Genomic DNA, 25,623 nt, shown 5'->3' with positions numbered 1-25,623 from the left:
ATGCTAATGTAAACATGAACAAAATGTTTTAAATATTTTTAAGCCTTTTTAAAAAAAATTAAACATCAAGGTATGTTTGTTCAGCCTATATATAAAAAATCAATTTAGTCACAAATAGGATTTCTTATTCTCATACTGGGACATTCTCTTACAAATGCATAGAAAAGTATGATTCCAGGTTTTAAAAGAGTTAGGAGAACTTCAAACAACAATTGCAGGTTACAAATGGAATTTTAAAAGAAGTTTATAAAAATCACTTTCAAATGTAACTTCAAAACGTTTATGGTTTTACAATTGTCACATGAAGAAAAATAAGGATTTCTAATTTTTTAACTTGAAGGCAAAAGCTGGCCATTTGATCCAGAGGCAAGAAAGGAAAAAATATTAATATTTGAGCCTTGTGAGGAATAGAATACCACAATCAATGAGATAGTGCTAATAAATAACCTCAGCAGGGCTGGATGCCACTTTTTGAAGAGACAAACATCTGAAAAGGCAACAAGAAGACGATTACAATCATTACATTTAAGGGTGATATTAAAAAAGAACTTTGCTTATAAAAGACATTATAACATCAGTAGTCCCGGAAGAATTGCAGAGGTAACAGGCTCTGCAAATACACAGATCTCAAATGCATCCTCCCTGCTGGACTCTGTTGGCTCCCCATCCAGGTTTAAAACTTCTGCTGTGAATTAGGTAAGAATCTGTTCTATTCCTAATTCTATATAGAAAAGTGGTGGGGAGGAAGAGCAAATGATAGGCCATTATGGGCAGTCCTAACTGACTGCTTGCAGCTGATGGGCAGGCTGTGTCATATTCATCTCTACGACAAAGCACAGATCTTAACCATGGGGCCTGCCATTTATTTTGTGCTCAGTGAAGTTGAAATGAACTCATAACCAACTCTGTCTGAATTGTTAGTTCCCAGACTAGAGATAGGCAGCCATAGCAATTAACAAACCAGATGGAATTGCTCTAGACTTCGGCAATATTTCAGCCATATCTGAGTTGCTTCCAGTGTTAACTGACTGAACTTAATAATCATCTCCATTGCTATATAAGCAATAGAAAATCGAATCCAATTAAAAGAGATAAATAATGAAGTTTGAAAAGCTAAAGAAATGTAGATTCAGATACCATAAACATTTTTTTGAGCACATATGATGGTCCAAATACTTCCTATACACTAAGGTTAGTATTAGCATTTTTATCTGTTTCAACAAACTTGGGAAAATGAGGCAAAAAGGTTAAAATATGTCTAAGATAACAGCTTGTAACCAACAGAGCTATAATTCTAAACCAAAAGATCTGATCCCCAAGCCCAAACTCTTTCTGGTAAACCACAAATGTTTCTAGGGGGAAAAAAATGACAACTAGTTTAAGACAATGATTTCATACAGTCTTCATGAAGTCCTTCTGCCTTTTTTTAAGGTTACTTTATTCATAGATATTTAGGACAATTACAATGTAATGCTATTTAAAATCTTGTAAATAACAAATAAAATCTAATAACTAAGAAGACTGAGTCTATATAAACAGATGTTTAAGCGTCCATCTCAGGTCATGATCTCAGGCCTGTGAGATGGAGTCCTGCATATGCTTCATGCTCAGTGGGGGTTATGCCTGAAATTCTCTCTTCCTCTCCCTCTGTCCCTCTACCCCCTCCCACTCTCACATAAGTAAATAAATCTTTAAAAAAATATATTTTAAAATAAAATTAATAAGTCCTTTAAAAAAGGAAAATACTCAGATGTTGCATCTAGAAATTAAATTTCAAATTGCATGAAAACAATTTCAACATTTCTCTGAACACCAACTACAAAGTATAAGGTAGAATCAACTGAAAGACTACATAAACTATATGGATGAGCAATTATACAGGAAACGGTTCAGAGGGACTTATATTGCTGTATTAACCCTTTCTAACATCACCTTCTTCCAATAAAATTGAATTATATGCCAAGACACTGTAATCAGAGATGAGGTTCTAGTTCTTAATTGCCAAAAGAAAGAACTGCCAGAAGAGTTGCATACAGTTGATAAGCTAACTCATTCAGCTGTGCTTAAGCAACCAAAGCTTTTTTAGAGGAATGTTTTTTTTTTAATAAATTTTATTTATTTATTTATGAGAGACACAGAAAGAGAGAGGCAGAGACACAGGCAGAGGGAGAAGCAGGCTCCATGCATGGAGCCCGATGCAGGACTCGGTTCCGGGTCTCCAGGATCATGCCCGGAGCTGAAGGCGGCACTAAACCGCTGAGCCACCGGGGCTGCCCTAGAGGAATGTTTTTTAAAAAGCAGACTCTTCAATGGACAAAATCCATTCTTTGGTTGAATTTCAAAATTTACCAGGGTGGCTCAGTGGTTGAGCATCTTGCCTTTGGCTCAGGTCATGATCCCAGGGATTCTGGATCGAGTTCCATATTAGGCTACTCGCAGGGAGCCCGCTTTTCCCTCTGCCTATGTTTCTGCCTCTCTCTCTATTTCTCAGTCTCTCTCTCTCTCTCATGAATAAATAAATAAAATCCTTTAAAAAAATTCCACTGGGAAGAATGACCCTGACTCTATTGCTATAGACTGATCCAAATCAGTATCTCACAATATTTTAAAGTCTATGCCTCCTTCCCAGCTTTCTCGCACTATATTTTATATAGCTACTCTAGTCAAGATTTTGTTTAGCTGATTCACCTTCCATAGTTTGTTTAAGAAAATAATAGGTGTACTAATAAACTTTAACAAACTATAAGCAACCTCATTTTAGATTTCTTTTTTACGTATCAAAAACAATTATAATTATGTTGAACGGATATCTGCAATTTGTTTCCCCTACACCTACAAGTTTAAAACAAAGTTGAACAATTTTAACTACTCATTGACTTTATAAAAACAACACATTCTTACCTGACACAACTTATTGACACGTCTCCAACATATCTCTAATCTCTTTTAAAAATGTTGATAGGTTGCTTTCTGTCTTTTCTGTCTGTTTCTTTCTTTTTTGTTTTTATTCTTATTTTTTCCCAACCTAATTTTTCTCTTTTTAAACTTTTTATTCAAATTCCAGTTAGTTAAGATGCAGTGTAATATTATTTTCAGGTGTACAATATAGTGATTCAAAACTTCCATATAGCACCAGGTGCTCATCACAAGCGCACTCCCTAATCTCCATCACCTATTTTTAAAAAATTTTTTCATTTAAATTCAATTGAGTTAACATATAGTATATTATTAATTTCAGGGATAGATCTTAGTGATTCATCATTTGCATATGACACCAGTGCTCATTACATCAAGTGCCTATCACCCAGTTATCCCATCCCTCTACCCACCTCCCCTCCAGCAACCCTGTTTGTTTTCTATAGTTAAAAGTCTCCTGTGGTTTGCTTCCCTCTCTCTTTTTATCTTATTTTATTTTTCCTTCCCTTCCCCTATGGTCATCTGTTTTGTTTCTTAAATTCTACGTACGAGTGAAATCATATGGTATTTGTCTTTCTCTGACTGACTTATTTCATTTAGCATAATGCTCTCTAGCTCCATCTGTGTCACTGCAAATAGCAAGCTTTCATTCTTTTTTATGGCTAAGTAATATTCCACTGTATTTATTCTTATCTATTCATCAGTTGACAGGCAGTTGGGCTGTTCCCATAATTTGGCTATTGTAGATAATGCTTCTGTAAACACTGGGATGCATGTGTTCCTTTGAACTATTATTTTTGTATTCTTTGGGTAAATACCTAGTAGTATAATTGTTGGGTCATAGGGTAGTTTTATTTTTAACTTTTTGAGGAAACACCATACTGTTTTCCAGAGTGGCTACACCAGTTTGCATCCCCACCAACAATGCATGAGGGTTCCACATTCTTGCCAACACCTGCTGTTTCTTGTGTTGTTTATTTTAGCCATTCTGACAGGTATGAGGTAATATCTTATTATCTTTCTGTCTAATGTGCTGGGATTCCAGCAGTACTCAATTATTATGCACAAATGACATATTTTATTTTTGTTATGTTCTATGACAAAGACAATTTACCTGATCACTGTTTTGGCAACAATAACAGACATAATCTTCTGAATTACTTGATAATGTTATTTGTCTTTCAATTTGTTTACTAAGCTATTTCCCCAGCACCTAAACCAGTTCTAGACACATAGCAAGTCTTCAATGAATACTTATTGAAAGGAATTCTATTATGTGAATTAATTCAGATAATTCATCACCCAAATGAGGACATTTGTTAAATGAATGGAGGCACTATGAACGAGTACATCCAGAACACAGGTGTAAACCAGGCAATCCCAGGTATGCTCAAACATAGTCTTAACATATTCTCACTTAATGTCAGTTTCCAAACAATGTTACATAAATAGAACCCTAGAGTTGATAAACTTCATAGAAATTCCATGAAATATGGAATTTTATACTGTTGGTAAGCCTGAAATATGGTTGATGCAATGTTATAGAATAACTGGGCTCAATTCATCACTTTTGAACACATACAGAAATTCAAAATAAATAATTATAGGTATAACAGACCTATCATCTAGAGTAAACTTAACAATATAATCTTAAGTCTTATAAAGCTTGTACAAATGCTCTTTATTTGCCAAGTATTTTGAAGAGAAATTTTTAATATAACATTCACAGAAATAGTTTTCCATGAAATGTAATTCCCTGTTAAGGAGATATAAGGTCATGCTAATTTTTCTCATTTTAGAAGACACAAGCTTATAATTTTACTTAGTAATTAACTAAAAAAACACAAAAATTTCCATCTATAAATGATGAGAATATTAAAATGTCTAAATCTTATAGCATTATATCATAAATTTTAATTTTGATATTAAGTACATGTTCTTTCATATGATAAATATACAAACACATAAATCAATGAAAAACTTGTATTTGCTTCTGAAGATTCTAAGGTTTTGGGTTATACCAATGAAGAAATAATGAAAATTATTTTAAAGGAAAACTAATGGAAAGTCTTGTCTAGTATAAAGTAAAATAAAACTCTCCCTCTTTAAGTTGAAAATTCAACGAAATTTTTGGAAATACATGCCAGACTTTTAATCAACAAAAGCCACAGAGTCAATGGCCTTTGAGTAATTCTATGGGAAAAGTACTTCCCCCCAGTTCTACAAAACAGTATTAGAAAATCTACATGCCTACAATCATTCCAGAGAGTTTACAGTTAATTTTCTAAGAAATTAACAGCAACATTGTTTACCAAATTTCTTCCTAATATAGAAAAATAAATAATTCCCAAATTATATTAATAGGAGTATGAAAAGAAACCACCCATACCTCCAGAACTGAGCTACATTTGAGTCCTAAACTATATTTTCAAACTTATGCATAGGCAGTTCTAACCAGATATTACCAAGCATAGTGGGATTAAAAAGGGTTCTAAATGAAATATAATTCTTACTATGATTCTATAATTGGATGTAATTTATATAGTTAATTATAAAGACCATCAATAATTAAAAAACTGAAGGATCTAGGGGTGCCTGGATGGCTTAGTTTGTTGAACAACTGACTCTTGTTTTTTGTTCAGTCATAATCCCAGGATCCTGGACCCTCTCCCTCTGCTCCTCTATATATGTATATATACAATCTTAAAAACATATATATATATATATATATATATATACAATCTTAAATATTGTATATATACAATATATATATTGTATATATATACAATCTTAAAATATATATATTATATAATATATATAATCTTATATATATACAATCTTATATATTGTATATATTGTATATATATATATATGCAATCTTAAAAAACATATATATATAGAGAGAGAGATTGTATATACATATATACAATCTTAAAAAACAAACCTGAAGTATCTAAATCAGGTGAAGATTTAAAAGGCACTGAAAGAAAAGCAAACACCAAAATACAGGAAAATCTACTCTATGTGATTTGGGAAAAAGGTTTCTGCCATTCCTTGAGTTTTTCAGGCACCCCTTTATAGGGATACCTGAGTTAAGTTGTAACAGTGTTAACTCATAGTTGTAAAAGTTACATCTGAGGCAGCAGAAATCCATTTTTTAAAGGAAAAAAGTCTAAGATAGTAAGGTGAACATCAATTAAGAAATTTCAAAACTGTAGATCCAAAGGCAAGTGTTAAATCACTACAATGCTAGTGTAATTAATTAAATAGATATTTGGTGTGAATTTGGAAAAAGCCAATAAGAATTTACTCTGGCAACCCAAGAAATATAAGACAGAAATCATCAGCAAGGTGAGGTGATATTATTTTTACTATCATTCATTATCATTATAAAGTAAACACCATGGTAGAAATTCTACCAAGTTAGTAACTCTACCAAGATAAAAGTTTACCATAAGGAATTATTCAGTATTAGGCTACTCATTTTAACCTTCTTTCTATTTGAGTTAGTAAAGTGATACAAGTCTATCATGAAAATAGCCTTATTTAGTCTAAAAGTTTATTGTTAAAATGGATATATAAAATTATTAAATATTTAGTTTATATAAAGTGAGTAGACATGAATGATAACATTGTTTCAGCTAATAAGTACATGAAAATAAGCTCGATGTAATAAAAGTCAAAACAACTAAAAGGGTACCAGAAAGTGCTTTTACATACATTAGTATGTAATGTTAGATTACATTCATTCAGAAAATATATTTTCTGAACCTTAAAACCCCGTAGTAAGACAGCTATCATTATCTTCACTGCCAATTTACAAATGAAGAAAAAGACAGGGAGGACACAAGATTTACTTAAAATCACACAGCCAGATCTTAAACCTTAACTTCAAAACTATTTACTTTCCACTTCAAAACAGCCAATTCTTCTAAACTAATATTCTGAGAATATATTTTCTTATCTTGAAGTTTCACAGCTCTCATCAGCATTAAAGTAACATTGTGCTTATTTTCCCCAGCCTGAAGTCCCAGGTTAACCTCATACACTGGAAAACAGGAAAACTAGAAGGGCGTGTGTGTGTGTGTGTGTGTGTGTGTGTGTGTGTATTAGGTGTATATGGATATAGATTAATGTATTTTCCAATTTGAACATAAGCAAACAGTTGTTACAAAGCTCATTGCCTAGCTGAGCTTTTTAAGGGGAGAAAGGGAGCATTATGAAAGAAAGAAAAAATATATCACATTTTTCCCAATCAACCCAGTTTGTTTGTTCTCCATATTTTCCATCACTGTTTCTACCACCGTTAATCTACATCTGTAGGTGATCTGTCAAAAATTCATCTTATCTATTAGAAAATAATTTGAAATGTCTTTCTTAAAGTATACTTACTTAAACAATCACAGACTCAGAAAATCAATGTTGTAAAGAATCAAAGAAGTCATTCAACAACCAAGTTTTACAAATCAGGAAGTTGAAAGCCAGAAGGGGAAAGTGATATGCCTGATGTCAGAAAGGTAATTCAAGTTACGATGAGACCATAGAAGTCCTGATCAGAACTCCTTCCACTGTAACATGCCACCTTTTAAAAAACCAAATGAAGTGTAATCTCCACTTTAAACTGTTTTTGGAAGATGGTTGATTTCAGGAATCATTTTCCTCAATCCACTTAAAAAGTAATATTGATTCTTATTTAAATGCATTTTCACTTCCTCAAGTCTATCAGGTAATCTAACAATAAAATGCTAGTCAATGACAGAAGCAATCAATAAGTAAATATCTTAAGAAGTACAACTTGCTTGAGGATACTAAGACTTTCACTCTGGAACCTCAGCATACAAGTTTTCATATGGGTTGGTTTTTTTTTTTTTTTAATTTATTTATGATAGTCACACAGAGAGAGAGAGAGGCAGAGACATAGGCAGAGGGAGAAGCAGGCCCCATGCACCGGGAGCCCGACGTGGGATTCGATCCCGGGTCTCCAGGATCGCGCCCTGGGCCAAAGGCAGGCGCTAAATCGCTGCGCCACCCAAGGATCCCTCATATGGGTTGGTTTAAAGAGATTAATCAGAGTTCAAATGACACCTTTTCAGAAACAGCGAATCAGGATGGATAGGTAAAACAGATACATATGGATTTGGCAAGATTTCAGTGCCCACCATTGATCAAATTTAACAATTGGAATACTATGGACCACAAGAATCTTTGCATTTCATTGGCCCATGTATTTGAAAACCTGAGCACCTGCAGGGTTATCCAGATCCTAATTGCCTTTATTTTATTTTATTTTATTTTTTAATTTTATTTATTTATTCATGAGACACACACACACAAACAGAGAGAGAGAGAGAGAGAGGCAGGGACGCAGGCAGAGGGAGAAGCAGGCTCCATGCAGGGAGCCGGACGTGGGACTCCATCCTGCGTCTCCAGGATCATGCCCCGAGCTGAGGTGGTGCTAAACCACTGAGCCACCCGGGCTGCCCCCTAATTGCCTTTAAATAAGAGCAAGAGCTATATAAAGAACACTAGTCTTAAATTCCTCAGGATAAAAATCTATGTGTTAAAAATATTCACTGAAACAACGCTGGTGATAGTGAAAAACTGAAAACAAATGGAAAGTCCAATTATAGTGAAACGAAGTGAACAGATCTATCTACATTTGGGTGCTAATCACACAGAGGCAAATCAGATTTTTAACCAATTTTAGGAAAAGCCTCTAAGAAATGAAAAAATGCCATGTAATAATATTAAGTGAAATAAAAGCATAACTGTGAAAAAACAGGCAGAACAAAAAGATCTGAAAGGCAATCTAACTTAAATCTGTTTTTAACTGGCAATTTTAGCATGTTTTCCTTCAGTATGATCACATACTATAGATGTCCCTTGATAACACAAGTTAGGGGCACCAATGTCCTGTGTTGTTGAAAATCTGCACGTACCTTTTTTGTTTAGATTTTATTTAAATTCTAGTTAGTTAACATACAAAGTAATATTAATTTCAGGTGTACACTATAGTGACTCAGCACTTCTGTACCACACAGTCTGTGATCATCACAAGTGCATTGCTTAATTCCCATCACCTATTTCACCCATCCTCCCATCCAGCTTCCCTCTGGTAACCTCAGTTTGTTCTCTATAGTTAAGAGTCTGTTTCTTGGTTTGCCTCTTTCTCTCTTTTTCATAAAAGGGATTTTAAAAAAATCAGTGGATTTTGGGAGTGTAGGACAACAGAAATGCAGAAAGTTGTTAAGATTAACAGATAAAACTCTCAAGCTGAGGTCAGGATAAATCACATAAGCATATATTTAGTAAGAATTCATTGCTTGCTAGTATATAGAAAGTCACAGAAATAGAAAAAAAATAAAATTCAAACATAGTATGATGCTCATCTTGTGATTTGCAAGGTATATAATAAGAAATAGTAGAGTATATTAAAAATTTTAATTATGAAGTTGTATAGTGGAAAATGACTGGATTATAAACCCAGATATCTGGGTTCTAGTTTTAGTTTTGCCACTTTGTGGAAGTGGTTTTCTGGGCCTCCATTTCACCACCTGTAAAATGAGGGTGTTGGACACTTCTAGTTATAGGTTATAATCTAGAAATATTTCATGACTATAGGCTCTCTCTGAAATTTTAATTTTTTTTATGAAAATCATTCAATCTTGCCTGTATCTGTAAAGTTCATTAGCATCTTGGTAGCATGAGAAAAAAATCATTTATGTGACCATGAACTTAAATGTAAACATATTGTAGACATTTACATGTGAAACAGGATTCAAAATGAAGTAAGTATTGCTAAGAGAGTCATTCAAAATAGAGTCAAAAGAACAATAAGGAAGTAGAGCTATATGCATATTTCCTGTTTCAACTGTCGGAACACCATGAAATTTGACTTTTGTCAATTGCAATTTGTCATTTGCAACTCCACCACCTCCTTGAACACATCCTTCCAAATTGAACTGAAATAGAAATAATGGGAATGCCTATCATCTAAATAGCCAATTGTGTATTACATAGTTTAAATTTTGCCAGCACCAATCATAATTCTTTCAAAATAAGTTATGTAACCTCATGGTTTTGCTTTTATAAAACTGCATTCCCCCCTCCTAACTCCAAGCACACCTTAAATTTCAGTGGATTCTGTGTCTCCTAAGTTATAAACCTTAAGACTACAAATAAACTGGTTGTCTTACTGCCACTTCTTGATTGACAACACATCTATACTCATTAGATTAACATCGTATTACAACCCAGCACTAACTTTTTAGATGTGATTTTCTTTAAGATGTGTAAAACCCTCCTTCTTTTACAATGTGACATTAAAATTAATGTTAGTTTGGCCAGCAAATTCACTAACTCACAAAATATATTTTTGTCTCTTTATGTTTACAAAAAAAAACTGGAATAAAAGAATACGTAAGTTGAACTTATATCATTCTGTAAATGAGGAAATATAATTTAATTTTTGACTTATCATTGTTTCATATGTAAGTTTACAGCTTTTGTTTATATATTTTAGGAATATATAGGAAGCAGTATGGAGATGTGTTTAAGAGCACGGGCTCTGGAGCCAGATTGCTAGTTTTAAAACTTAGCTGTAACTTTAATCTTATTGATCTCTTTTATAAATTTGGAATAACAGAGTATTGTATACATCAAGTAAGTTAACACAAGTTAATACACGTGAAGCACTTCAAACAGTGATTTCACATAGTAAATATTGAATAAATACTTGTCAATATAGTCATATAATGTCTATTATTAAAAATCCATTTTAGCATCTATCCTGGGACACCTGGGTGGTACAGTCATTTGTGTGTCCAACTCTTGGTTTCAATTCAGGTCACGATCTCAGGGCTGTAGGATTGAGCCCTGCACTGGGCTCCATGTTCAACACAGTGTCTACTTTAGATTCTTTATCCCTCTGTCTTTGCCCCTGCTACTCATGTTCTCCCTCTGGAATATAAATAAATAAATCATTTTTTTAAAAAAAGTTTAGAATCTATCTCAACAGTGAATAAAAGTTACATGATATACAGAAAGGGAGACAGAACATAAAGACTCCTAACTCTGGGAAACGAACTAGGGGTGGTGGAAGGGGAGGAGGGCGGGGGTGGGGGTGAATTGGTGACGGGCACTGAGGGGGGCACTTGACGGGATGAGCACTGGGTGTTATTCTGTATGTTGGCAAATTGAACATCAATAAAAATAAATTTATTATTAAAAAAAAGTTACATGATATAGAATTATGATATATTTTATTCTAAATGTTTAATAAAGTTCTAAAATTAGACATTTTCATTGAACAAAATATCAGTTTATTCCAACATCCACAAGGATGAAGATGGTAGTTGGAAATTCAGGCATGGTCCCATCAATCACCCAGTTAAACTTTTCAAAGTTTCTCCACTAATAAAGCCCAGACATTTTGAAATGGCTTACATACCCCTTTATAATCTTGTACTTGTTTGCCCATCTAACCTCATTTCTCACTTTTCCTGTCCAACTTTAACACCTGCCCACCTCAAACACAAATGCACATGCACACATTATTTTTACTAAAAACGTAAAATTCCCCAGAAAAGTAATTTCACTGTCACATTTTCAGGTCTCATCTATTCATATTGCAAACATTCTCCCACTCATTTTTTCCTACTGTAGTGTTACTTTAAAAGTGAGAGCTGGAAATAAGCTAATCCTTAGCAATAGAGGAATGGATAAACAAATTATTCTTCATTGATCTGGGTATGTTATGCAAACATCTCTTAAGATAATGTAAAGAATTCATTCATTCAATTAAAAAAATGTTTACTGAGCATCTTCTATGTATTGTTCTAAATTCTGCAGATTAGTGAGAAAAATAGACAAAAATTTCGTCCCTCAAATGAGATAAATCTATATTAAAGAAAAAAAAAAGCAAGTTGCAAACATTTTTATTTTAAAAATTCCATTTTTAAAACAGGCTAGCAGGGGCTAGAGCAAAGAGAGAATTTTATGTTATAACTTTATATACTTCTATATTCTGTTGTACAATATTGTACAGTGATAAGTGATGCTATACAATTCTTAGAACTATTAAGGACAAAATATCTCAACACCCACACTCATCATACACCCAAGGAAGGTGTGTGGAAGGCCCCATTCCCCATCCATCTTGGCTGCAATGCAACGAGATTGTCTAAGGCTACAGGGAAAATTCACCATCACCATTGACAGAGAGAACAATTTATGGCTTTGTTCTTTTCTTAAGCTCCCAATTTGGGTACGTACCATATGTCATAAGGGCTTTTATTCCTGAATCTTGACTAAACTCCATGGGCTAAATCTAATGGCCTCAAAAATACTGGGCAGTTTCATAACCCTTCTATCTCCTCATTACTACAGTAATGGGTTATGTACTATCATTTGGAATAAACATGATGAGTAGATCTCCATTTATCTTCATTCATACAATCACAGATAAATAATATGCTAATAATCAACAGTAGAAGAAATACCAAGAAAAAGATCATCTCAGGATTAAGAGATATTCTATTTAGTGAAGTCAACCTAATGTTCTTTCTTGCGGTCAAAGAACTTGACACCAAAAATTGAATTTGATTATGACTAACACCAAACATTTAATATGTGTTTGACATCATAGTTTTGACCATAATTATTTTAACTATCTTTCTTATTAATACCCAACACTGAAAGGTAAAAAAAATAAGTTGAACTTGAGTTCCATTAATATCATTAAATGTTCTCAAATATTAGTTATTAATAGACAGACTAAATAAAATCATGCATTTAAAAAAAGAGTAAAATATCTCTCACTCAAGGGCACATAATTGTTTATAAGTTATTTCTTCCTAACATAAAGAAAAAAATTTCTGCTAAGAATCACGTAAGGAAAGTTAAGGGAATGGGATTTGAAGTGAGAAGATATTTAAAGAAATTAGGTTCCTTCTAAATTAATGTTTTAAATAATTGTGTGTATACTGAATAATAATCAAAGATTTAAAAAATAAATATTTAACTTGAGCAGCCCGGGTGGCTCAGCAGTTTAGTGCCGCCTTCAGCCCAGGGTGTGATCCTGGAGACCCGGGATTGAGTCCCACGTCAGGCTCCCTGCATGGAGCCTGCTTCTCCCTCTGCTTGTGTCTCTGCCTCTCTATCTCTCTGTTTCTCTCATAAATAAATAAATAAAATCTTAAAAATAAATAAATAAATAAATATTTAACTTTTTGGGGGAGAAGTTTTGTTCTCCTCACTACCATTATATTTACATCTATTACTTGACCCATACTTTTCAAAAAGCATTTTGAACATCATCAGGGTCCACTTTTATATGAATGCTATTTGCATAAAATTATGTTATAATATTACTATGATCTTTTTGTCTTTTTCACTGCATTGGCATTATGATAAAGATGCAAAGCCAATGATAAGTAGAATTACTAGTGCCTTATCATAAATCAAGCCAGTTACAGAATTGTACCAGTTAGTGGTCACTGAAGTCTTTGTAACCACACATATGTATTTTTTTATTCATTTTATTTTTTTCCAAGATTTTATTTAAATTCAAGTTAGTGTATAATGTAGTATTGGTTTCAGGAGTAGAATTTAGTAATTCATCACTTACATATAATGCCCAGTGCTCATCACAAGTGCACGTGTACTTTTCTTAATGTCAGTTTCACTTAAAAACTCTTGATTAAAAAAATAATTTTATTAAATATCAACTTACAGTATACTTTGTAATCAATAATTATTTAAATTTTTCTTAATTTCTAATACTAAATGTGTCAATAGACAAAAGCCACATAAACTAAAGTTCTTTGGGTCTTCATTAATTTTTAAGAGTATTAAAATAGACCTAAAATTGCTGACCTGTACATAAACAATTCTGAGACTCTAGTCTTATCAGACTACAAGCAAATTGAGTTAACTGCTTTCCCAACTCCAAAGACATAGGAAGCACTCAAATATGTGCTAAATGTAAATGATCCTCAAAACTATTCCAGGAAAAAATATAATTTAAGAATGAATAAAAAGCATGAGTTTTGAATTAGAGCTGAGTTAAAAACTAGTTTTATGGTTTTGGACAATTATTTATGCTTTTTCTGAGCCTTTGTTTCTTCATATATGAAATAAGATTTATAGTATCTGTCCAGAATAACTGTTGTTAAATATTGATAAGCAAATATTTTTCAATATTGTTAAAAAAGAGAGTGAAGATGTAGAGCAGTTTGAACTCTAATACGCTGCTGGTAGTAATGAAAAATGGTGCAGCTGCTTTGGAAACTAGTCTGCAGTTCCTCAAAAGGAACTGGGTCCATATCAAGAGGAATGCAAACATACATCCACACCAGAACTTATACAATGTTCATTGCAGCGTTATTCATAATAACCCCAAAATGGAAACAACCCATGACCATCAACTGATGAGTGAATTAATAAAATGTGGCATAGATCCATTATGGAATATTATTTGCCCTTGAAAAGGAATGATATACTAATACCTGCCACAATATTGATGAACTTGGACAACGTTGTGCTAAGTGAAAGAAGCTCATCACAAAAAAACACATATAATTCCATTTATATGAAATATCCAGAATAAACAAATCTACAGAGATAGAAAGTAGATTGGTGGTTACTTGGGGCTGGGAAATTTGGAGAGAAATCGAAGGTGACTGCTCAATGATAAGGGATTCCTCTGGGGTGAGAAAAATATTCTCAAATTGATGGTGATGATAACTGCACAACTCTATGAAAATACTTTTAAAAAACCTACTGAATTATATTCTTTAAATGGGTGGATTTTATGGTGAATTATATTTAATAGGGACATTGCCAAACAACTAGCAAACAAAGATGCAAAATGCGTGACACACACCAGAAGTTCAATAAATGGTTTCTTTGTCTTGGTAATAAATGATGTGTCTTTCAAACTCCACTCATCACAAGGGTTAGAGCAGATTCAGTTAGACTATGGGAAATAATTTATATATCAATGGTCAACAAACAGTATAATGCATTAAAAAAAGAAATTCCTGTTTACAGGGTGCCTGGGTGGCTTAGTCGTTAAGCATCCAACTCTTGATATTGGCTCAGGTCATGATCTCAGCATTGTGGGACTAAGTCTTCTTTTGGACTCCACACTGGGCATGGAACCTGCTTGGGAGTCCTTCTCTCCTTCTCCTTCTCCCTCTCCCTCTTCTTTTCCACCACCACCTCATTCATTTTCTCTCTCTCTCTCTCTCTCTGAGAAATAAAAAAAGAAATTCCTATTTTCTTGTCTAGTTATTCTTATTGATATTACAGAAACTGTCCCTTTTTAAAAATTTCTGTGAAATATGAATGAAAAAAATAGGATTGACCTTCTAAGATTCCTTGCAGTTGTTTAATATGAACTGAAATTTAATATCTGAGTTAAATTTTGATGTCTTAATTGAGGTTTCCTAGTATGTTTCAGGAAAAAAGGCAGAAAATCTTGTATTTGAGATATGAGAAAATTGCTTAGTAGATAGTTACTAACAACTTCCCTCAGTTAAATTGCCATTAATGAAAAAAAATTAGTAATCTCTATCTCATATTTCCTCTTTGTATTAAAGAATAAAATTATTATATTATACAATAAAGTTTTGGTATTGCAAATTCATTGAATATAAAGGTTACCTTGAAAAATATCCAATGCATGCCTAGAAGAATCATACTAAGAAGCAAAACACACTCTAGAACTATTGTCTTTTTCAATGGAAACAAAATTGTCTACGCTCTTGCCCACTTGAGCCTTGTATTTTTGATGTTCAGTTAAGAGAGGTACTTTTTGTATCTGAGTTTCAAATTTGAGATCTGTCTAATGGCATAAGTGATCAGACGGATATTCTGATCTTGAGGCATAAACTAACTAGAACCTCCATTCAGAAGCAGAAGCATACTGGAGAAGCCAGGGTGAGAAGACAGAAGAATAAAAGCAATTTCTCAGTCTTCACTGACACTCATAGGCTTCTTGTACATCTTTTAAATTCACTACATTCATTCAATCATTCATTGAGTAAATATTTGTTATATACCTTGGGTCAAGCAGTGAACTCACACAAACTGTTTTCATGCAATTTACCTTCAAGTGGGGAAACTCCGATAATAAAGAAATTAAAAACTAAAAAGTATATTAAGATACAGCAAATGTTATGGGGAAAAAAAAGCTAAGTAGGTAGAAGAGGTTCCAATGTTAAATAAGATTGTCATGATAGGATTCTCTGAGAATGACAATTAAGCAAGAACTTAATTAAGCAAGAGCTAGATAAATGGTCCAAGAGAGTATTGAGGAGTAGAGCATTCCAAGAAGAATAAACAACAAATGCAAAGGTCCTGAGGTGTGTGACTGTTAGAGGAAATTAGTAGGTAAAGAAACCATGAGCAAAAAAGAGCAACAGGAAGAGGTGATATTTTGATATAGTAAATATATATTTGGTCTTCATCGCCAGTTTTAGCTTCAAAAATACTTGTAATTCCCTGAGTAGTAAGAGTAGGAAGAGTGTCTATCGCTCATAATAAGCCCCTCTCAACCCCACCTGAGTTTATGTTTATGAGGTGATTCTTAATGAGCCCCTATATAGTTCCAGGAACTGCTTTCCAGAGGAACCAACTATGTGATTAGAAAGTTGGAACTTCCAGCCTTACCCCTGACCTCCGGGGACGGGAGAGAGGCTGGGGACTAATTTAATCACCAGTGGCCAATGATTTAATCAATCATACCTATGTAATGGAACCCCATAAAAATCCTGAATGAAGACAGCCAGAGAACTTTAGAGTTGGTGAATGCATCCTTATCCCAGGAAGGTGGAGCTTCCCATACCCCATGGGAAAAGAAGTCCTATGCTCAGGACCTTCACACCTTGCCCCATATGTCTCTTCATCTTGCTATTCATTTGTATCTTTTATAACAAAAAAGTAATAGTAGAGGGTTTACCCAACTTCTGTGAGCCATTACAACAAAAAAAATCAAGCTGAAGAGGGGGTTTGGGAACTCCTGATTTATAATCAACTTGGACAGAAGTGTGGATAAACTGGGGACCCAAGATACATAATTGGTGTCAGAAGTGGACAGCAGTCATGTGGGATTAAGCCTTTAATCTGTTGTGTGGGCAGCCTGTGCTAACTCTGGTTTTTTATATGAAAATTGAATTAAATTGTAGGATACCCAGTTTGTGTCCACAGAGTGTTGAAAAATTGTTTGGTGTGGAAAACTCACATTTCTTTGGTGTCAGCAGTGTTTTGAGTAGAGAAAGCTTTCGTTTAGGAGAGTAATAGAAGATGAATTTAGAGAAGAAGGAGAGGGTCATAACTATCTTGTAGGGCCTTTGGGCCATTGTAAGAGCTTTGGCCTTTATTCAAATTAAATGGGGATCCATTAGAGGCTTTTCAGACAAAGAGTGATAACGATTTAACTGACATTTTAAAAGGATCCACCTTGCTTTTCTGTGGAAAACAGACTGTATGGAGACAAGGGTGAAAGCGTAGTACAATAATCCATGCAAGAGAGATTGGTGGCCTGGACGAAGTAATGGTAGTGGCATTTAAACTTGGGTAATTTGAGAATTAAATATTTACAAAAATATGGAGCAAGTTTTAAGGAAAACAACAAGGGATAGTGATATACCCAGGAGCTAGTTATAGAATGAAGCTGTTATCATACTGAGGCCTTAAAGCATATGGGAAAAGGATGGTTGCTGGAACCTAGAGAATATAGTTGTATGGACAGGGTCATGAAAGGGCCACCACCAACCTGCAGCAAGGAAAGAGCTGTGAAGAGGAAGAAGACACCAACCTTACTCTCCCCCAGCTCTCCTGAGCCTCTCCTGGGTTGACCCCAAATGGATGTCAAAGAGAGAGGGAACTCAGTACCGTTCTCAGTGCACAGAGTGAATTTAAAAGGCATATAGAGAGATAAATGGAAACTATTTCTTGTAGCGAGGAATCAAGGTTAACTTTAAGGTTTGTGACCTCAGGACCCAGGGCAGAGTTGCTTTTTAACTGAGATGGGAAAGAATTTAGGTACAGTAGATCTGGGAAAGAAATCAGGAATTCCATTGTAGACATGTTAAATTTAAAGTGTTCAAGTAGAAATGTATAGTAGAAGACTGGATATATAAGGTTTGAGCTCAAAAAGGAGGTCTGGGCTAGAAATATAAATACTAACCCTAGTTGTTATGGATTTGAAATACCAAAGAAAATGTGACACTGATCCATAAATACAAATGATTCCCTTTCTTTGAGAGATAATTCTTTTATTTACTTTGAAGGGGAAAAAAACCCCTTTAATAATATTAGAATGAATTCCCTCTTTAGCATCCTCTAAAGCATGAGCTAAAAAGTTTATAATTATCTGTGTTATAATTATCTCCCTATGCCATTATAAACTGTGACCTCCTTATGGGTAGAAACCATTTGTTAGTCATCTTTTTATTCCCAATATCTAGCATATAAAAGCCTCTCAAAAATGTTGAGGACACATGAGTGGAATTAATGAAAATATAAATAAATGAAAATAGGGTTGGGATTTGTAGGGTATCCTGAAGGTGTTATCTACAATGCCATATTAATGAAAAAAGTTTAATTTTTATAAAAAGAATCTCTTCTACCTGACTGTCTGAAGACTCAAATATCCTGACCCATTCTGTAACAGGAAGTCAAGGGGAGGCCAAGAGTCACACTTTAAACAAAAAAGGCTTAAGCAACTTTAAAAGCCTCTGTTGGTAAAGCAAAGAGCAAGCACTATGGATAGTCTGAGTAAAGAGGGTGGCTCCATACCAGATAATAACAAATCACATTTATTTGTTTGTTTCCTGTGCCCTTGAGGCAGAGCCTGTTTTTAGTTTTTGTAATATTAATTATACTAAATTTAGTGTTCATCCTTTCAAAACCTGTTTTTACACAGTTACTATATGTGGTTTTATAAGAAAATATTTATGGTACTTTTACATGTTTTAGTTATATCAATCTATCATATACTAGATATATAATTTTGTGTCATTTTTCATTTATTCATGTCTTCAAATTCATACATGTTGATATATATAACTCTTGTTTATTTTGACTGCTTCTTTATTTTGATTACTTTATAAACAATGCTACAGGGAACATTCTTGCACACATGCAAGAGTTTCTTTAGAATATATATATGTGTTTGTGTATATATGCGTGTGTGTGTATATGTATGTATACTGGGATATATATATACTTATATATATATACATATATATATATATATATATATATATATATATATATATATATATATATACTGAATTGCTAGTTGATAGAATATGTGCATCTTCAACTTTGCTAGATCTAGTTAAACTCAGGGTGGATATATAAACTTACATTCCCACAAGTAGTTTATGAGAATCCCAGTTCCTCACATTTAATCTTTGCCAGTCTGATAGATATGAAATAGTATCTTATTATTGCTTTAAGCTGCATTTCCCTAGTATTCAGGCATCCTCTTCTGTGAATTGCCTATTTAATTTTAAGCCAGTGTGGAATCAACAAGCGAGGTCTACCCCATTTTTTTGGTACCATATCAGTGACCAGGTCTGTTCAAGAACCTTCATGCCAAAGTCAAAAACCAGTTCCTCGGGCAGCCCAGGTGGTTCAGCGGTTTAGTGCCGCCGTTGGCCCAGGGCGTGATCCTGGAGACCTGGGATCGAGTCCCACGTCAGGCAGCATGGAGCCTGCTTCTCACTCTGCCTGTGTCTCTGCCTCTCTCTCTCTGTGTGTCTCTCATGAATAAATAAATAAAATCTTAAAAAAAAAAAAAAAGCAGTACCTCTGAACAAAGGGATTTGGATTTTCCTCTAGAAACCACAAAATTGAGTGGGAGTGATTCTCGGGGCATGGGTTTAAGATATTAGAGAAAAGTTAGATATCAACATAAATGAAAATCTTTTCTCTGATACTTGAATTTTCTTTGACAAGGGAAAAACCTGTATTTTATTCCATTTTTCTTAGCATGCCTAATGTCTCCCTCTCTATCTTTCCTTGTGTGTTGTTTTTGTCTTTCTGTGACACACACTTAAACACACAAAATCTGTATTAAAAAACAATGAAAAACAGCACTGAAAATGGGAAGAACCTTGTGGACAGTTTGAAGAAAGAAATATAGAAGGATCAACTTTCCCAACAGCCATCAGTGGAGATGAGGTAATTTCAAGTAACTTACAAAAACCAATATACTTCACCTAGCATACAGTATACATGTGAGAAAAATAGATTTTAATATAATTTCAGCAGTTTATACGTAAGTTATGATCCATTCCAACAGGATTTTAACAGATGTTCCTTGGTGAAAAAAAAACTCTGTATTTATTGCAACATATGCAAATTGGTAAAAAAAATATGAACACCAATTTCAAAATTAACTTCATATAATACAATTCTTCCATCAAAAATCCTATTTTCAGAAACCTCCCTAAATTTGACATAATATCAATTTTTTTACTTCTTTAACGTATACTGTCATAGAGATGTCTTATTACAGACACTTGAAGATTCCACATTTCGACAGTGTTAGAACTCTCCAAAAGGCTAGCCTTTATGACTAGTATAATATAGAACATTGTCAAATTAAAAAAAAAAGAACATTGTCAAATAGTTTTCTGTCATAATGGAAGTGTTCTATATCTTTGCTGCCCAATGCAGTAGCCCCTGATCACATGTGGTAATAAATATTTGATATGTGGTTCATCTGATTGAGGAACTAAATTCTAATTTTATTTTAACTGATTTGAATTTATTAAATAGCCAACATGTGGTGAATAACTTCTATATTGGGCAACACAGATTTAGTGTAATACAGAAAAAAATCTTCCTTTCATCTAGCTATACCAAGCAGATAACTAGAACTAAGCAATCTCTGCTCTAGGATCAGAGGTCACATGACTCTCATTTCAGCACCACTGGTAGTAATCTATTTTTTGCTCCCTATCAGTGCTGAATTACTGGGTGCCTACTATCCAGAGCTGCTTCTGTATCTTATGTCCTGATTCCCATTTTTAGCAGAGTTTACATTTGACTCTTGTTATCTAACCTATGGGTGCTTGGATACCTGTATACTAGGTGCTTCATGTTCCTAATTTGTGCCCTTGGGCATCTCTGCTTGCTTGCTCACTTACAGTGACTCAGCCACATCAATAACCATTATGCCCCAGCTCTTGCGATGCTAGTGTTGATTGGCTACATGCTATTTCCTGCCAAAAGATTCAATATTCATATCCTCATTCATGACTTTAGCCAGAATTAAGGTATCTGTCTAACCTACGAGATTTTTTAAGCACACTCCTGGGTCTGATTTCTCTTGGCCTTCTTCTCAAGAAATGAAAATTGTTCATTTGGAAACTGTTTAAGATAATCTAGTAACTTAATCCTCTAAATAACAGTGACCTCTATACATCCTCGTATTCAAAACACTTGTTTTTCCACTAGTACCAGCTATTTCATTTTCCTGATGAGCAAAGAACAAAGCTGATTTCTAAAATATCTGCAGAGATATCAGAAAATTGTAGTATGAATTGAAAGAACTTTGAGACAAATACTTAATAGATTCCAGTGTGTGATACATTTTGCAGGCATAATAGTAAGTGGTCATTATAAGTGAAAGATGACAATCTTCCCTTAACTATTTTTCCTAACTTTAATTATTAACCATAGTATAATTTATTATTAAAATTCTATTCATGGCTCATAAATTTTTGCAGTAGACACACAAAAATACATGTCACTATGCTAGAAATGTAAGGATACTAGTAGTCTAGACAGCATCCAGAGTTTCTAAAGTTTATGTCCTACAATTATTCTCATGATACATCTAGGCACTCTGTTAACTGTCTAATAACCAGAGATGATTCACTGTTGAATTATAGAGCATATTACCCTAAAAAAACAGAATAATATTAAATAATCCTTGACAGCAAATAAAAATCCAAAGTACAGGGCAGCCCTGGTGGCCCAGTGTGCCGCCTTCAGCCCGGGGCGTGATCCTGGAGACCTGGGATCAAGTCCCACATCAGGCTCCCTCCATGGAGCCTGCTTCTCCCTCTGCCTGTGTCTCTGCTTCTCTCTCTCTCTCTCTCTCTCTCTCTCTCTCTCTCCCCCCATGTCTCTCATGAATAAATAAATAAAATCTTTAAAAAAAAATCCAAAGTACACCAAAACCCCCCACTGATCTAAAAAAAAAAAAAGTAATTTGTTTTTGTTGTTTGTCTGATTTTGTTTTTGTTTTTCTGTTTGTTTAGCTCAAAGAGACTTGGGAGACTTGGAAAAATCCATAAGGAAAGGGATCCCAATAATGACCAGAAGAGATATTAGCACATCTTGGTGGAAAGAGCATAAACTTGAAGCATCATATAGTCCTCCATTCAAATCCTGGATTGTCCATTATTATCTTGGTGTCTTCAGAAACATTTTCCTGAGCCTCTGTTCCTTCCTTTGCAAAAGGAGGATAATGATGCTGACCTCATGCCATTGGTTTGAGGATTAAGTAAGATAAAATAAACAAAAGCATTGTGACACACAGTATTTGCTCAGTAAATGTTAGTCTTTGCTTTTGACAGCACCCTCCTCTCTTGCTCCTCTGTAGGTCTTTAAAGACCTATCTTAAAAAAAAAACTTTTTAAAAAAGGAATTTCTCATGTCTGACTGGTGGAAAATATGAAATATTGTAAACTCCACAAAGGCTAACACAATGCGGGGCAAATAGTAAGCACTAAAAAAGATTTGTTGATTGATTGAGATTCTATAACTGCATTCCTTCTTGAAAGCAGAGGGATGGATGAGATGAATTCTAGAAATCCCTCCCTGGTTAGTAAGAAAGTTTCTGTCGGTGTCAACCACAATAAATTCAACATGAAGGCAAAAAGGAATTTTTTTTTCTGTTCCTACTTCTAGTTTTCTTTATGAAATACAATACAGAAAATCTCCTCAGAGTCATTCTTGCAATCTTAAGTAAACTCTTCTTTCAATTGAAAAAAATCACAACTAGTTTTGTCCAGTATTTCAATTCATCTCATTCATCACTTCTTACTCATTTGTTTCTTGGTCATTAATTCTGATTCCACTCAGACAAGCCTTTGTAAATATTTAAAAGATGGTCCTGGTAGAGAGAGCACCATATCCAGTAGTGGTGATCCCCTCCTCTTCTTCCTGACACCAACACTGAATAATACGCAAAAAGGAAGACCAGGATAAGTAACAATTACTCCAGTAAAATGCTTTTCAGCATCCATCTGGGACAGCAACCCTAAACTGTGATAGTCATGGCTGAGAAATACACAATCAACCATGGAGATTACAGAAGGGCCATCATGCTTCAAGGCAAATGCCTACTGGCACTAAACTATGGCTGGAAAAATAAAAGAGCTCCTTTCAGTAACCAGTCAACAAGAAATCCAGGACTCTCAATGGATATGAAAGCCTGTGTTTAAGTAAAACCACAGAATGGTTGTGCCCATTTCATTTTCTTTAGCTTTCTTAATAAACTTCTATTTATGCTCCCTTGATGTTACCAACTTAAACTTTAGGTTCTCAGTAGGTTTTCCCACATTTCAGCATGGAAAAACTTCTAGCCATGTAGATTTATGTAAAGCACTCTTTGTATCCTTCACTGTCTCTTGAAATCTTGCAACCCAAGCACAACAGCTGCATATTTAAAAAGTAGAGGTGGTTTTACTAACTTGAGTAAAAAGTATTCTTGGGTCCAGATAAAACTAAAGTTTTTCATTAATAACTATATTAGCTGGAATGTGCCATAGATGCGTTTCCAAGTAGTAAAAACCTACCTGCTTATAATACGGTGTGTGTGTGTGTGTGTGTGTGTGTGTGTGTGTGTATAAACACACATATATACATATGTATGTATATATATTCTTTGAAATTAAAAAAGAAGTTTAAATCTTCATTTTAAAAGGATGATTATGAGCCAATTTTACAAAGGTCTTTCACTGTAAATATCTTTAGATGTCTCCTACAATCACTGTTCCATAAATAACCACATTTCTAACAAATCTTAAAATCAGATTGCTCTCAATAGAAAACTGACATTTTTCTTCAATAATGTCTGCTTCTGAGTCTATTTGAAAAGTTGGTCAAAGACAGGAGCCATGTGCACATGTATGGTTTTGATTCCATCTATACTCCTTCCCTAATTCTTGTGGCTTGGACCCATTCCAGGTGCTCTGACTTACCCTGTGGTTTGTATTTGAGATCCCCTTTCTGACTCATTGCATTCTTCTGATTGACAAACAGATTTAGATTTGAAAACAAACAGTTACCTGCCTGTAATTGGTTTCTAACAGCTGCACTGTTGTAGCACTTCTTAACCACAGTGAAGGTGCCTCCTAGAGAAGATTCCTATTTAGTGCACAGGGGCGCGTGCATGTGTGCATATGTGTGTGTGTGTGCGTGCGTGTGTGTGTGTGTGTATGTGTGTGTGTAGGGTTCCTGCACTTGGTTTTGTTTGCTTTTGTTCATTTTTTTTTTCATTTGTTTGATTGCTCAATTTTTACCATTTGGGAGTGTTGTTCCCCAAAATACTCAGTAATTTTCATGTATATGACTTATACACTATTATTCTGAAATTTATATTTGTATTTTTTAACCCTCCACACATTAAATTTAAATAAGAATACCATGGATTTTTAACTTTTTAAGCTTTATGTGACTTTTAATTGAGCTTAAAAAATCTTCAAAGAAAAAGTGACTTCTTTTTTATTGATTTAATATGAAGCAGAATACTATTTTATTGGTAGATTAAAATGTTAGGCTAGAAGCAATAAACTATTATTATATTTTTAGTAGTTTGTCTCATAATGTCAACTGAATTATGTGAAATGTATCAAACTAGTTACAGTATAAGCTACAACTTACATACTACAAACAATTGCAACTCCCTCAACATATCAGAATAAGAGACTGGGACTTTGCATTTTAAAATTCCTGTGGAAATCAAATGTATTTTAAGTATCAGCTCTGATTATTTAATCAGACAACTTGCATTTTGCCCTGGCTAATTTTGAAGGCTGATAATATTTTACTCATAAAAATAATTGTGCACCTGTTGTGATGGAAGCCTAGTTAAACAAATGTTAATAGGAATGTAACTCTTAACTTTAAGCATAAGAACACAGGTCTCTCATTACTATTACATGAAGAAACATATTTTTAAAGCCATGGGATAGATCTCATTTTAAATCTCATCTCTTCCTTAGCCCTAGAGAGATGTTTAAGAATATTATTAAAACATGCACAATGAATAGTTGCGTATTAACTTTAAAGGGAACCCAGATGATGTCTACCGCACAAAATGGATATGGAGTTCCTTCTTCCCACTTAATACCTATGTCCTTCTGTCTTACTCTATTCCCAGCCAAACCATTTTTTTAATGATATTGAATCATTTCTGAGAAATGTGTTCATTTTTCTTACCAGCTGGTGATCAAAGAAGAAGATAAAAAGTGGGCCTACAAAAGCTGCACCCCTCTTTGCACTCTTCTTATTTTCAGACTCTTTCAGCATTACAGATCTTTTTCAGGACACAATTCTCTGAGCTTTAAAAAAGGCCTGGCACTCGTGGAAAAGACAGACTTTCCCTCTGTGGATTCTACCATTTTGTGAAGACTTTTAAGAGCTACCAACTTAGGTCTATTCAATTCATTTCCA

At 34.1% G+C, this 25,623-nt stretch overlaps 1 protein-coding gene and 1 pseudogene across 50 annotated transcripts in view; one reads left to right on the top strand and one right to left on the bottom strand.

Moving 5' to 3' along the window:
• The window catches only part of SOX6 (SRY-box transcription factor 6), a 581,952-nt gene that overhangs the window by 209,115 nt on the left and 347,214 nt on the right, over window positions 1–25,623 (bottom strand). The window lies entirely within an intron of this gene.
• LOC112927109 (phosphatidylinositol N-acetylglucosaminyltransferase subunit P pseudogene) lies at window positions 4,255–12,513 on the top strand (annotated as a pseudogene).

The sequence above is a fragment of the Vulpes vulpes genome, chromosome 11, assembly GCF_048418805.1.
Source record: "Vulpes vulpes isolate BD-2025 chromosome 11, VulVul3, whole genome shotgun sequence".
NCBI classification, from domain to species: domain Eukaryota; kingdom Metazoa; phylum Chordata; class Mammalia; order Carnivora; family Canidae; genus Vulpes; species Vulpes vulpes.
The sequence above is the reverse complement of the archived record's forward strand: the minus strand, read 5'-3'. Positions and strand labels throughout refer to the sequence as shown.